The 14,036-nt window shown below is 41.7% G+C and overlaps 1 protein-coding gene across 1 annotated transcript in view; it reads right to left on the reverse strand.

Annotated features, from left to right (window-relative positions):
• The window catches only part of TENM4 (teneurin transmembrane protein 4), a 353,790-nt gene that overhangs the window by 91,516 nt on the left and 248,238 nt on the right, over nucleotides 1–14,036 (reverse strand). The window lies entirely within an intron of this gene.

Raw genomic sequence — 14,036 nt, forward strand, 5'->3', positions numbered from 1 at the left:
TGATAGTAATCATGTAGGAAAAAACTAGGACCCAGCCTGGAACTAATAACATTCTTCATACTTCTATTGCTTCTCCTGTTGAAGGCTCCAGTTCAACCTCTCATATATAACAATTTTAAAAGTATATTCCAGCAATAAAACACATGCCACTATCTAATTGGTTGGCAAAGCATGACTTGAAGGATCACAACGCAATCTTTGGAATAATTCCACTGACGTCAATAGGTCACCCATCATAGCACAATTTTGCACAAAGTAATCATGTGTAATCACATGTCTGAGCTAAAAGCAGCCAGACCATCTCTTCTCAGATTTTTCTATATCCCTCCCATGTTTTCTTTTCTATCCTTTAGAGAAAACTGAGGATGTTTTTGAAACTGTCACCAGCCCTTCCCAGCTTCGTATCAATGGCTGTTCAGTTTGTGAAGGGTGAGGAATCACCTTTGTGTGGTGCAGTATGAGGGACTGAGAGTTCTGAATTACTGATGGCATATCCAGACCAATGCTGGAACTATTAATGTTTCAAAATACTCAGGAGACAAGATCATAACACATTTTCGTAAGACCAGAAAGAATGTTGTTTCTTCTCTCCAAGAGTTAAAAGCAAGTAAAGGAAAATATACRAAATGTTGCAGGTGTCTCTCCTGCTGTCCTAGATAAACCACGTGTCCAAGCAGCTGCAAAGTTTTGAGTAATATTGTAAACACATTGGCCTTGATCCTCAGCTCACGTTAATGGGGTATGCTGCTTTATATCGGCAAGCATCTGGCCCATTACGTATCACAGACAACTATGTCTTCAGGAACGGATACYGGCACAATACGGACAAAGAACCTCCTCCGGCCTTTGCAGCTGTATCAAACGCATTTGAACTTCCAGCTTTCCACACGTGAGTCTGCTCCCTTGCTAGACAATCCTCGCAGCACTGCACTCCAACTCTCTTAGTACGTTTACATGCTCACTAACTTGGACTCAGCTGGCTTCTCTTCTCAGACAGGCAGCTCCTCGGCAAGCCCAGCTGCATCCCTCAGTCCTCCTGAGGACTGCAACAATTGCTTTACTTACATGCTCTACGGAAAGATGTTCCCACAAAGGGGACATCTTCCCCAACTCGGTGTGATGAAAAAAAAAATAAGCTGGAGCAACATGCACAAATCTGAATTCACTTAAAAGCAGGAGGGGTGGAAATAAGAAGAAAACCAATTCCCAGAGTTTGTTTGATTCGATTCCCAAATCTTCTCCTTCCCTAGGTGATAAAATTGGCCCCACTTGGGAAAAACAATTAACAGTGTGCGTTGTAAGCAGCTGGCTTCTCCAGTGTCAACGTGTCCTTTCTGGAGGCAAGATCGACTWCCCACAGTGCACCGAGCCCCCCCAGGAACCTACTGCTGAAATGCTAATTTAGTCAGCCATTTCCTTCAGAAGACCTTGGTCTAAATGCAATTACGCTACAAACAAGGTAAGTGGTACYGCTAAGACTCTCAGCTCTGCTAGAAGGTCTCCCAATATATTTACATAAAATTATCTATCATGTTAATAGAAGAGATTTATTCCATCAGTCTAGTTCTGCTCATTCAGAATGTTTTCTGCAGTTGAACAAAACTGAATTTCTCTTTATTGGAGCCTTCTCTTCCCATTCAATTATCAACACATTCCACCCATTGCCTGTGTTTCTTTTTTTTCTTGTCTGCTTTTACATGTGGCTATATGAAACCTTGCTTTAAAATGGACAGCATTCTCTTTTTTTTAATTAGACTTTACCTAGCTTTTTAAAAATTGGTCTATAAAAGCTTTCCTGAAACACAAAATCATTGTTCAATTGCTATCATCTAGAATGCTAGAAGACATATCAGGCAATTTTAGACCATGACTTTGAAAGTCATTTTTTATTCCCTGGAAGACTAAATTGAGTCTTCCTGGTAAGATTCAGGACAGAGTGGTCAAAAAGATAGAGGCGCACTGATGCCATTACTTGCCCATTCCTCAGCTATAAAGAAAGTTTGATAGTCTGCTTTGCTTSTCAACACAATCCAAACAAACAAAAACAGTTTTAGAATGGAAGTCAGAAAAATAAAATCCCCGAAGCCATCTCACAAGTTCCTACTGGAATATATTAAGGATTTGCCTTTAATACCGACTCTGATCCAATCACAGAATCACAGAAAGGTTGAGGTTAGAAGGGACCTCTGGAGATCATCTAGTCCAACACCCCTGCTCAAGAAGGGGCACCCAGAACATGTTAGACAGAGTTGCATCCAGGCGGATTTTGAATATCTCCAGAGAAGGAGACTCCACAACCTCTCTGGGCAACCTGGTCCAGTGCTCTGTCACTCTCATGTGAAAGAAGCTTTTCCTCATGTTCAGGTGGAACTTCCTGTGGTTCAGTTTGTGCATATTGCCTCTTGTCCTGTTGCATGGGACCACTGAAAATAAGTCAGGCCCTGTTCCCTTGACACCCTCCCTTAAGGCATCTGTAGGCATTGGTAAGATCCCCCCTCAGTCTTCTCTTCTCCACGCTGAAGAGGCCCAGATCTCACAGCTGTTCCTCATAGGAGAGATTCTCCATTCATCTGATCATCTTTGTAGCCCTACGCTGGACTCTCTCCAGTAGCTCCATGTGTGTCTTGTCCTGGGGAGCCCAGAACTGGACACAGGACTCGAGGTGAGGCCTCCCCAGGGCTGAGGAGAGGGGCAGGATCACCTCCCTCCACCTGCTGGCAATGCTCTTCCCAATGCACCCCAGGAGACCATTGGCCTTCCTGGCCACAAGGGCACATTGCTGGCTCATGGTCAACTTGTCATCCACCAGCACTCCCAGSTCCTTCTCTGCAGAGCTGCTCTCCACAAGGGCAGACCCCAGCCTGGACTGGTGCCCAGGGTTATTTTTCCCTAGGTGCAGGACTCTGCACTTGCCCTTGTGGAACCTCACGAGGTTCCTCTCCGACCAACTCTCCAGCCTGTCCAGGTCTCTCTGAATGGCAGCACAGCCCTCRGGTGTATCAGCCACTCCTCCCAGCTTGGGATCAGCAGCAAATTTGCTGAGGAGGCACTCTGTCCCTTCACCTAGATCATTAATGTATAAATTGAACAAGATATTCAAGAYCTGCCTGGATGCAACCCTGTCTAACATGCTCTAGGTGACCCTGCTGAGCGGGCAGGTTGGACTAGATGATCTCCAGAGGTCCCTTCCARCCTTACTGATTCTATGATTCTATCACTCTAAGTACTGAGCCCTGGGGAACTCTACTAGCCACAGGCTAGTTTTACCTCATATTTTAAGYATTTTTTAGTTTTACCTCATAGTTTAAGTACTGGCCCTTCCAACAGTTATTATTCATGGTTGTTTTCCAYTGATACTGTGCTTGGCACTGGAAAACATATAAACCCCCCTGCTTTTGCTGAATAGTTTTTATCAGAGGGGGGAAAAATTCCATGTATCCTAAGCCCTCCTTTACTGAAAGAAATGTATATTCTTTCCTCGCTTCAAATAGGTGCCATGGGGGACCTCMCCACTAAGAATTTCTGCAGCTCCTGAAAATATTTCCTCCATAACTCATTGTGCTTTCTGCTTCAAAGGTTTCAAATGTGTGGAGATGGTTATCATGACCGCTTAGCCATGCCCAGCCAAGTTATTCATATTAAATAGTTTAATTTGCCACTATAAATCTCTTTTTCCCTCTGATCCTATCCATCATTTCTGTATTTCAATGGTACAGACATGCTAGGAATGGACTGTTCTGCTCTGGATGGGACTTCACCAGAGAAGCAYAGAGTGAAAAGACAGAAAATTATTTCTTGCCAATACAACCCTCACTACTGAAGTTAGGAAATCCCCATTCTATTTGTGTGTCATTATCTGGGGCCATCTGTGTGACGCTGAACATATCAGCTACTCTGTAAGTGTCTCAGCACTCTACCCACAAAATAACGATAGAAACACATCCCTTCTTTACAGGGACGTTGGAAGGATAATTACAGTAATCTGCTAATCTCATGTGTAGAGATTCTTATATTCTCACRGTACTTTATCTGTGACATGTTCAGACACCTTGCTGGTAAGTGCCTATAAATACAGTCATTTGTTACAAACATGACCTCATTCCTTTAGCTACTGTGACCTTTTTTCTTGATAATAACACAGGATGCAGCAAAATGGACCTTGGTCATATTGGGTTGAATGCACCTGCCTCATGCTAAAAACCTCTGTCTAGCACTAGGAGAGAGAGAGAAAACTTCATAAAATACCAGGTAAAAGCTAAGGGCATCATGGTCAAACACATGGACATGCAGAAAGTGCATGCACTGACAGATGAAGGACAAAAGGAGGAAACAGTAGAACGCAGAGACCTTCATGTTTATTGCTTGTGGCAGTATTTCCCCACAAAACTGACTGTAAAAAACTCTGTCCACTTGCCTCCTGACTATGCAAGAGAAAAATCCTGCAACCTTTCCTTGATCTGAATCAATCCTAGTCTGGCTTTCTCAGTTCAGTTTAGCTGTAGGTAAAGCATAAACTGGATATCCCTGTACTGATCTGGATGTCATCAGAATTAAGGAGTTAAGGCTAAGAAAAAGAATAGAAAGAATGGAAAAGATCCTGCTAAAGAATTCCTTATTAAACATGAAAGGTTCACTTACATGAAAAAATGAAATTTAAGAGTAGACACCCAGAAAGACTCCCATATCCCCATGTTGGGCAGCTAGGACACAGAACCATTAACRAGGCTCAGCAGAGAACCTCACCGATAAGAGGAGCACCAGAATGCCTTTGTCAGTCTGACAAAGGACTAGATGCACTGACATCCGACCAAATCCCAGTCAGCACTTGCAACTGAAAGACGTGGACAGCAACAGAGCCTGCCACTGAACTTTCCAAGAAGCTGATGGAATGGGAGACCCAGGTGAGGAGGAGTGGAGGATGAAGAACAAAGTTTATAAAAGCTCTGGTCAGGCTCTGTAATAGAAAGTCAATTCTAAGCTGTTTGAAGCAGGAAATGGTGTCTGCTTTSTTTGTTTAACCTACTCATTGAAGCTATTTATAAGGTCCCATCACTTAAGGGACAGTAACTGCTGCTGATTGTTTATGCGGGTAGGGGCCTTAATTGATAATCTTTTGCAAGAAACCTTCTACAGTCTCTTAACTGTCCTGCAAAACACACAGTGAAGACAACTGAATGAAACACTCCAAAGAAAACTCATTAGTTAAACTGGCTTAAGAAGGGCTAGGGAAAAAACAACATCATGCTCAGCTACTTTTATGAATGCAGTTAATAAAGTTGGCATTTGAAGCATGAGAGGAAAGCTCTTAYTAATCAGGTTTCACAATAACACCTCTAGATGCAGATTTTATTCTGTTTGTCTCTTTGGATCTGGTCTGGCCTGATAGTATTGAAACACTGGGTCTTCATCTCACACTTGTAGTATCTATGAGTGGGTTTAGTTTTGCGACATTTCTCAAGGCCTCCACTACATACATCTGTCTCCCCTCTGCTCTCTGAAGACTTAAAAACAGAGTTCTCAAAAATCTCCTTTGGTATCATCTTGGTTAGCAGATAGTGTGGAGTAACTATTACTAGTTGTGACTCCTGCAAGGGAAAAAGAAGGCATCTTTGTCTCATGATCTCCTCCCATTTCTAACAAACTCATGATCAAACGATCATTGCTGTCAAAATAATGCCCTACTGGTTTCAAACCTCAGGTCTGAGCTGCCTGTATTGCTTTGAAAACTCCCCCAAAGATGTGGACCTTATTCACCTACGTTCATCTGCGTTCATCTCTGTCCTCTTTCTGAAAGCACTTCCTTCCTCTCTGATCTGCCAGGCAATCCGGCCACTGTTGGAAACAGAGGCCGCTCCTGCAACCAAAATGTCCTGGGTCTCTCCACCTTATTGACTTACTGTTTTAGCATCCCAAGATTTTTCAGCTGAACTGTAATGGGAAGGTGGGAGGATAACGGATGCAGGAAGGGTGCTCAGCAACTAGGAAATGAAGAGGAGAAGACACTGACACAGGTCTCTGAAATTATAAAACTGTCTCCAGCTATAAAATCTAAGTGAATGTATTTTAGAATAGAGTTCTATAGAAAATGCAATGCATAATAAAGTTGGGCCTTGATGTACTGTAAAGTTTCGGTGAAAACCCTTTGTACTCACAGTGCTGTGGACTGAGAAATGCTTTAAAAACTGGTGATTCTTTCCCTTATTCCAGTGCAAGCAAAGAAACACAGTCTTTGGATTTGTACAAGAGCCCAGGGAAAGGGAACCAGGCTCTTTAACTTTTCAGGTTCATAAAATCCAAGTCAGGATGTCAATAGCTCATAAGGTGCAAGACAATTTTTGTACCTAACACTGAATTATACTCATTTAATAACTTTCCAGAAGTGATCCTACAACCATTATGAGTAAAGACTTTATGGCCCAGTAACTTTCAGAGATGACCAATGTATTCATGTCAAGTCTTCATTATAAAAAAAAATGCAGAACTTAGCAGCTCTGTATTATTATAATATCTTAGGTCTGGCATTCATTTTGTTAGCTTTGGCCACATATTCAGCTCTGCAGACAACTCAAAATAAAAGCAATTCCTCCCACAGAATTTCAGATACAGTGAAAGGAAAACTGAATGGGACAGGAGAAGAAATRCATTATTTATATGTTAATTATAAAACGAGCTCTCCTTCTGATGATCATACAGAAAGTTCTTTAACTACATATAAGCTGTCTGATAGCTTTGTAATGATTCAAAGGAATTATGAAAAAAAATGGTTCAATAAAATATATAAGAGTTTATGGTTGGGACTTTAAAACTGAGGGGTTTTTATGAGGTTTTAACAAATTTAGCATGCAAATRTCAGACTCAAAGTATAGACTCTTCTGGATTTATTAAAATTGTTGAAAACTGTGCTTGGACTCAGCTGTTAGCGGAGGTGACCACCCGCCCAAAGCCGATCTGGCAAAGCTGAGCTTTACTCCCAGTGGTGCAAAGCCAAGAGGACGAGCTCCCACCAGCTCCCCCGTGGTTTCCCCYGGGAAAGCTGACTTTGCACTGACCCGGCTGCCGCGTGCTCCAAGCGTCCCTTCTGCTCTGGGGCCAGCAAGCCAACAAAGAGCTTTGGGCAGAAAGCTCCAGCTTTCTGCAGGATAAACGGGTCATGGACCCGCAGGAGAATCCTTACAACAGTGAGCTGATATTGTCTTTGAAGAAACAAAGTAATGAAATAAGTCTCTCTGTTGAACAACGTACGTTGTTTCTAGTGATGTTATTATATTGAGTGGAACTACTGACTCAGCTTACAGTTATCACGCCGGATATGTCTATCCACGATTAACACACAAAAACGGGCATGCGGGCTGTTCTTTTTTCAGGGGAACGCACCTCAAATACTGAATAAATACTAGTCAAATATCTGTGCGCCAGATCCAAGAGAACACACCAGCATCTACGGCACACTWGAGACTCCTAAAACCTAAAGTGCAATTTAACGCCCTCGTCAGCATCTGTGTAATCCTGGAAGTACTTAACTCTTATTGAAAGTCTTGCCTTTGTTTCTAGGAGTTGTGGAGGCTTGAGTTTTGCTTCCTGCACACTCCTAGGTAAACGGGAATTGCCTGAGACCTCTGAATCCTAGGTGTTGGGTGGTGCAGCATGGGTACACGCTACCGCGCCTGACTTTGAGCGTACCCAAGTCACACTTACCACACACCAAGAGGATCCTACTCACRAACCGCAGCTGTACTTACTTTCTTTTTCAAGCAGAGCTAGCAAAGGCGGCTCTGAGCGAAATGAAAGGCATCGCTTGAAGCCACAGCTCCGCTACCTAAGTTCCAGCGAAGAAGCAGGATCTGTGACCCACTTTGCTTTATGTTCACTGCTGTCTAGGTTTCTGCAGCTCCTGCGGGGCTCAACATGAAGGTCATTTGACTGATTCTTCCAAGGTGACTAATTTGTCCCTGGACAGCGCTGGAAGCCTCCCTCTGCATTTTGAGGGGCAAGAGTTTAAAATTAGAAGTGTGACAAAGTCTAACTTGTAAGCAACTGCTTCTGACCTCACCTAGCCATTTCTCCTCTTTGTATTTTACGTTTCTTCTCTCTTTTGCTGGTTATATGTGTGGCATACTATTTTACTCCTAGTAACAATGTCAACATTTTTTTTCTTTAGGTATTCCTTCAGTTTTGAACATTCTTTACCCACTGAGAGGGGGGAATGAATAGTTTAATACGTATTAACAGAGGAGAAATGAATTCATAATTTCTTCAAGTATGACTTATTTTAGTAGAAGACCCCAGAAAACATAGAAAAAAAGAACATTTGGTAATAAATATCCAGCAATTTGTAATACTTGTTAAAAACTGCATCCTAGTTTCTCTAATGGTTGTGTACAGGATTTCCTTTCAATGCCACTTGTAAAAGTGGAATATAATTACATTATGATTACACTATCTATGTTATGGAARGAAACATTCAAATGGATAGAAACTTTTCTTTCAAAGAACCCTGCAGATATGAATTCTACAATGTGGAAGTAAGTAGCTGCATATTTTTCATTGGATTATAAGGAAATAATGCCAGCCTCAACTCAAACTCACTTTGAGATGAAATAATGCCATACTATATAATTTTAAATCAAAGGAAAAAGGCAAACATTGAAAAGGAATATATGTATTGCCTTGTATACTGAAAAAATAAGTTTTAGAAGTATGCTTCCCTGTGCTTAAGAGTAATAATTACCAAAATAAAAAATGCCATCATTGAAAATTTCTCTGTATTCTCCCATATTTCAAAAAAGCTGTGATTTGTAGCTTATAAGCAGCTCACTTAAGCAGAAAGCAATAAAAGTAAAATGATGCCTTTGGAAGACAGTAACGGTGAGAAAAGGAGATGGTTTGAAAAGGTTCTCTGTTAGTTTGGTATAAAATAGGGAAAATATGACCCTGTTCTCAAGGCTGGTTACAGGAGCGTATGCATCATGCTGTGCCATGAAYGTGCATTGTCAGGATCGCTGAGTAGTGTCTAATATCTATGACACAGTCTTAAACGGGAGCAATATTTATCTTTCCAAGCTGTCCCAAGTAGTAGAACTGCTRCGTTGCCTCCGGAGGCGACTGCAGCTCAACTGCTGCATCGTACTCACATCACTTCGCTGCCAGCCCAAAGTAGCCAGATCCYGCTGGAGCCAGGCCAAAGCCATGGGCTGAACCAGCCAGCGCTGGAGGAATCATCAGCAGAAATCCATAGCTGGTTAGCTTTCATTTTCTGACTTCTCTCTAACCTATCGAAGTAACATAGTTACTTCGATATATCAAGGCTACACCACTAACCCGAAGGTAAGAAGTAGAGCAAAGACAAAGCACTTCGGTTTGACTAAGAAGTGAATTCAGCAAGACCTCCTCGGGGAATCTATACTCCTTTGGGGTGAGAAGAAATGGGTGAGAGGAAAATAAAAGGTGCTTTGAATGTCTCTTTTTAAGGATGTTATTATATCATCCTGATATTTTTCTAAACTGTCCAGAACTGAGCCACAACTGACTACCGATTTTGGAAGCCATTTTGATGTTCCCCTATTCACTAGCCCTTCCTTGACTCAGTTTTCTTTGGCCACGATCAATACTCATAATTTTTGTTTTGATGGAGTTTGAGATTAATGCAGTTTAATATGACAATAAAAAACATCCATTTATTTATTTATAATAAAATCCTGCACAATATAGTGTATCTTTCCATCTTAGTATCTCATAGGGCTTGTGTAACTCCTCACCGATTAGATCGGCAAGGTACGTTGTACAGGGAGGCACAAGGACCTGGAGCGGTATGTCTGGGGATAGCCCATCACTCAGTAATGGAAAAAGAAATGAGYAAATTTGATTCTGATCAGATTTTTAAACCATGAAAACTACTTCTGCTTGTACTTAGGCTTTTACGTAAGGGTAATATGGGATTACGCTTGCAGCTGATAACAGATTTTGCTCTCTTCCATCTTTACTGTAACTCAGCTGATTATTTCTAGCTGCCCATTTAATTAGAATGGGTTAATAATACTGGCAGCACATTACCAATTGATATATGAAAACTGTGCCATAAAAAGATGAGGTCTGAAATACATTGACCTAAAAACTTAAAAATCAGCTGACTTCTTTTCAAACATTCTCTACAGAAAATACTAACTCTGCACATGGTTTTCTGAGACATGTTAGTCCTATGCCAACACTATAACATAAAAGACTCTGTGGCTTTACCCTGTTCTGACAATTTTCTGACATTGTCCCTCAAGAGAGAACAAGGATATCAGGTGTTCTGCTTGAAAGTCAACAGCTTGACTGTATCTTGTGCCATTCCTTACAGTGATGGACAACTACGAATGGCTTAAAATACAAAGCAAACAGCAAGAGTAAGTGGTTTCAAAATCAATACATGAACGATCAAGTAGCAGAAGAGTACTTGTTATCTGTTCATCAAAATGATGTGAAAAGACATTCTGCGCATTCAGAATTTAATTTAGCTACTTGCTTTATCCTCATAAACACTCATTTCAATATGGGAATGATTATTTTTTCTTCCCTAACATGAATAATATATAATTGCTGGTATTTTGGAGGAGACAAGGTCTTTACCTTTATCCATCAGGGTAATTTATCATTGTCTTTCTTTTTCCTTCTGCAGTGGKGAGAGAGCTTGTCAGCTCAGCTTGTTCTTAAAAAGCTGGAGTGTAATTCAATAATAAATTCACTTAAAGGCTAGCTGTCACGAGGCATTCATTTATTTGTATCCATTAGGAGATCGGCACTGCTGTTCTCTCTAAAGGCTAGCTAAGTTGTGTCTCTGAAGCCCAGGAAATATATTGCATAGGTATTCAATCATCTTCTTCACTCTGCTGCCACTTCTGTACTGTTCATAAAGGAATGCAAATGCACTGCGTTTCTGTGGTCATCTCAGGGGTGATAAATACCTCCTTTCTAACTTCAGGGTTGGCTGCAACAGCCAGCCATGAAGTAGTATCATCACAGAATGGCTGAGGTTGGAAGGGRCCTCTGGAGATCATCTAGTCCAACACCTCTGCTCAAGCAGGGGCACCTAGAGCACATTGCACAAGATCATGTCYAGGTRGGTTCTGAATATCTCCAGAGAAGGAGACTCCACAACCTCTCTGGGCAACCTGTTCCAGTGCTCTGTCACTCTCGCAGTAAAGTTTTTCCTCAGGTTCAGATGGAACTTCCTGTGTTTCAGTCCATGCCTGTTCCCTCTTGTCCTGTGGCCTGGCACTATCCCTACGCTGGCCTCTCTCCAGYGTAAGGCCCTGAGGARTAAGTTGTGGTTTCTGAAATCACTGACCTTAAGGAGCACCTTTTCACGACTCAGCGACGTTGGAGACAGAGGATCCCCGCATATCACCTCTACACCGCCTGCTTATGGGATCCTTCATGGCTGGTGCTGTATATTAAACGCCAATCCTGTCCCATAAGGATGCTGATAGAACTAGGACTTCCCAAGCCCAGTAGTCTACAGTCTGGTCTACACCAGGAAAGAAGTGACTTCATGAATCAGAGTGGCAATAGCAGGGCAGAAGGGTGCCCYGTGGCAGGATGCAGGCCCCTTCTGCTGGAACAGAAAGGTTGCCTCTCTCTTCTCTTGCTGGACAAGCTATTTAATCAGTAGTTGGAAGGAGAGATGCAAATGGCTTATCCTGCCCTAGCTATGATCTTCATGGAGACACTGGGCAGTTCCACAGTTAAGAGGGAGATTATCATCTGTCTGTTGTAAGTGTAATTGGAGGAGACTCAACAAGAATGCTACAGGAGAAAGGACATATTTACATGTGGAAATGCAGTCAGTCTTATTCATCCAGACTCACGGGCTCCCAAATGGTTCTAACCCCTCCGTGGAGAGATCACCAGATGAACACCACTGAAGAGCTGCCATTTCTAAGGTGCCAGTGACAGCTGTTTTAGCTTTCTGGATGATGCATATCCAATGGGAACTACRGAGATAAGCTAAGCAGGCAGAAAATACTTCTAATGATTGAGTTTATCCAGATCTATAAGATCTYTAAGAACTCAGAAGAACTGAAGATGTCTTTTAACATATCCAAAGAATAACAGCACTTCTAGCAACAGATGGATAAGCCCCAAGTGTGTGCTATGGTCCTGTTTCAGAGAAAAATATACCTTCTACTGAGGTCCTTCACTGTCATCTGCAGCTGCTCGCATGATGAGTCAGCTATGCAACTTGARAGACACAATATAATCACAGCTTGAGGTGACATATCTGTAGATCATATTTAGTGATACACATCCAATGCTGATATTTTAAGAATGACAGCCTTATAAATCATCACTATAACTAAATTTTCATGCTAAATGCATATGGAACAAGGAGGTCCATTTATTAGTTTTATTGCAGATTATGAAAAGCAATCATTCAAACACTTTCTGTTGATTTGAATCTTTGAATTCCCTCACTCTAGTAAACTATAAGCCAAATAAACATTTCTGGTAGCAGATGTTCCTTTTGAATTCTGAATCTTGCTTTAGCAGGACATTTACACATTGTAAATAATTCCATCCTATACAGAGATTTACCATCAGGTCTATGAAACACATGGAACTCCTTTAGGAACCTCAGTGGCACTTAAATGAGGCACAGACCTTTTTCTGGTCCTTCACTGGCACTCCCAGAARCAATTAAGTGTATAAATGGGTAATTCCCATTATTTTCTTCTATTTCTGTGTGCTGCGGAATGCTAGTAGCCTTTTAAAGAGAGGCTGCAAGGTGTTTTATCATACTTGCATGAGGACTCCTATGGTTCTCCAGCWATCAGTGGAAAAGTTCATTAAACATGGACATGATGTTAGACCCATCTCTATCAAAGCTCCTAACCCATCAAAAAAGACAGTTATACATGGTTCCGACTTGAGAGTCCTCTATGGAAAGGCTTCTGACTATGAGCTCAGCTGAGGAATTATGACCCTAAGTACTCCAGAAAATGAATCTCTGAGTTTATCATCTATTTTGTATTCTGATGCCTGATTTCACAGCAATAAATCACAACAACTGACAGCRGAGAATTCACTATGCTAACATTTAATCGAGAGACCGGACTGTTCAGGACTCAGAATCTGCTGCGGTCTTGAGAACGCTGACGAAGAACATTGTTTGCTACATAAGTGTTGCTTGGCCTTAATGTGAAACATTTTAGTTAGCTTTCTTGGACTCTGAAGAGCTGGGCAACGAGGCAAATCAGGGACATCAGCACATCAGCTGAGCTCCCTGACACTGGCATGCTTCTAAGCAGCTCGTGCCTGAGGTCAGCCTGCAGACCACTGCAGATAGCAGTGCCCAGAGGTGGTGCCCATGGGATGTTTGCAGTGTCCTCTCATGGTCAGATGCAGAAGGGTCTGAGAAGGCAGTAGAGATTTGAGTGCTGAATTATCTTACCTATGTGAACACGGAGCTTGCATGTTTTCGATGCCAACCTATTCACTGCTATGTAGGGGAAAGCTGAAAGGAAGTGGTTAATAATCAGGTGGAATTAAACAGGGTTCAAAACTAAGTGTTGAGAACCACCTAATGGCTTAGCGTTACCATTTCTGAAAGGCAGCACTCACAGCAGACATTGAATGACCTAAGAACTCATATCCCAGGGTATGTATTAGGGTATCCTGCTTTAAACACGTGATTTTGAAAGGACTRCCTCTCCTGAGAACCAGACATGTGCTTAAATGAATGGCTGAAAGGCAGTCACAGATGTGAAGTGCAGAAGATTTCTTTGCCAGTTCCCATTTCTTGATGATAATTGCAGAGATAGAAAGAATGTCTCAATATTAAAACCAATCTATATTCTACTTGAATTTTTATATTGAAGATCATTCTACTGGCCCTCCCTGTACTATAAATTTTTTTCCAGTTCTTTAGAGGGCTGTAACAGTCATCTGTTATCARACACTGTAAATATAGTTCTAGTTTCCCTCTCTATTGGCTCTGTCAAATCTCCGTGTAACATGGAAGAACATCTGCTGCTGCTGTTTACTGCATACTTCTGGTA

This window comes from Rhea americana, unplaced genomic scaffold (genome assembly GCF_003343005.1).
Source record: "Rhea americana isolate MKP2758 unplaced genomic scaffold, rheAme1 scaffold_148, whole genome shotgun sequence".
In the NCBI taxonomy this organism is placed as follows: Eukaryota; Metazoa; Chordata; class Aves; order Rheiformes; family Rheidae; genus Rhea; species Rhea americana.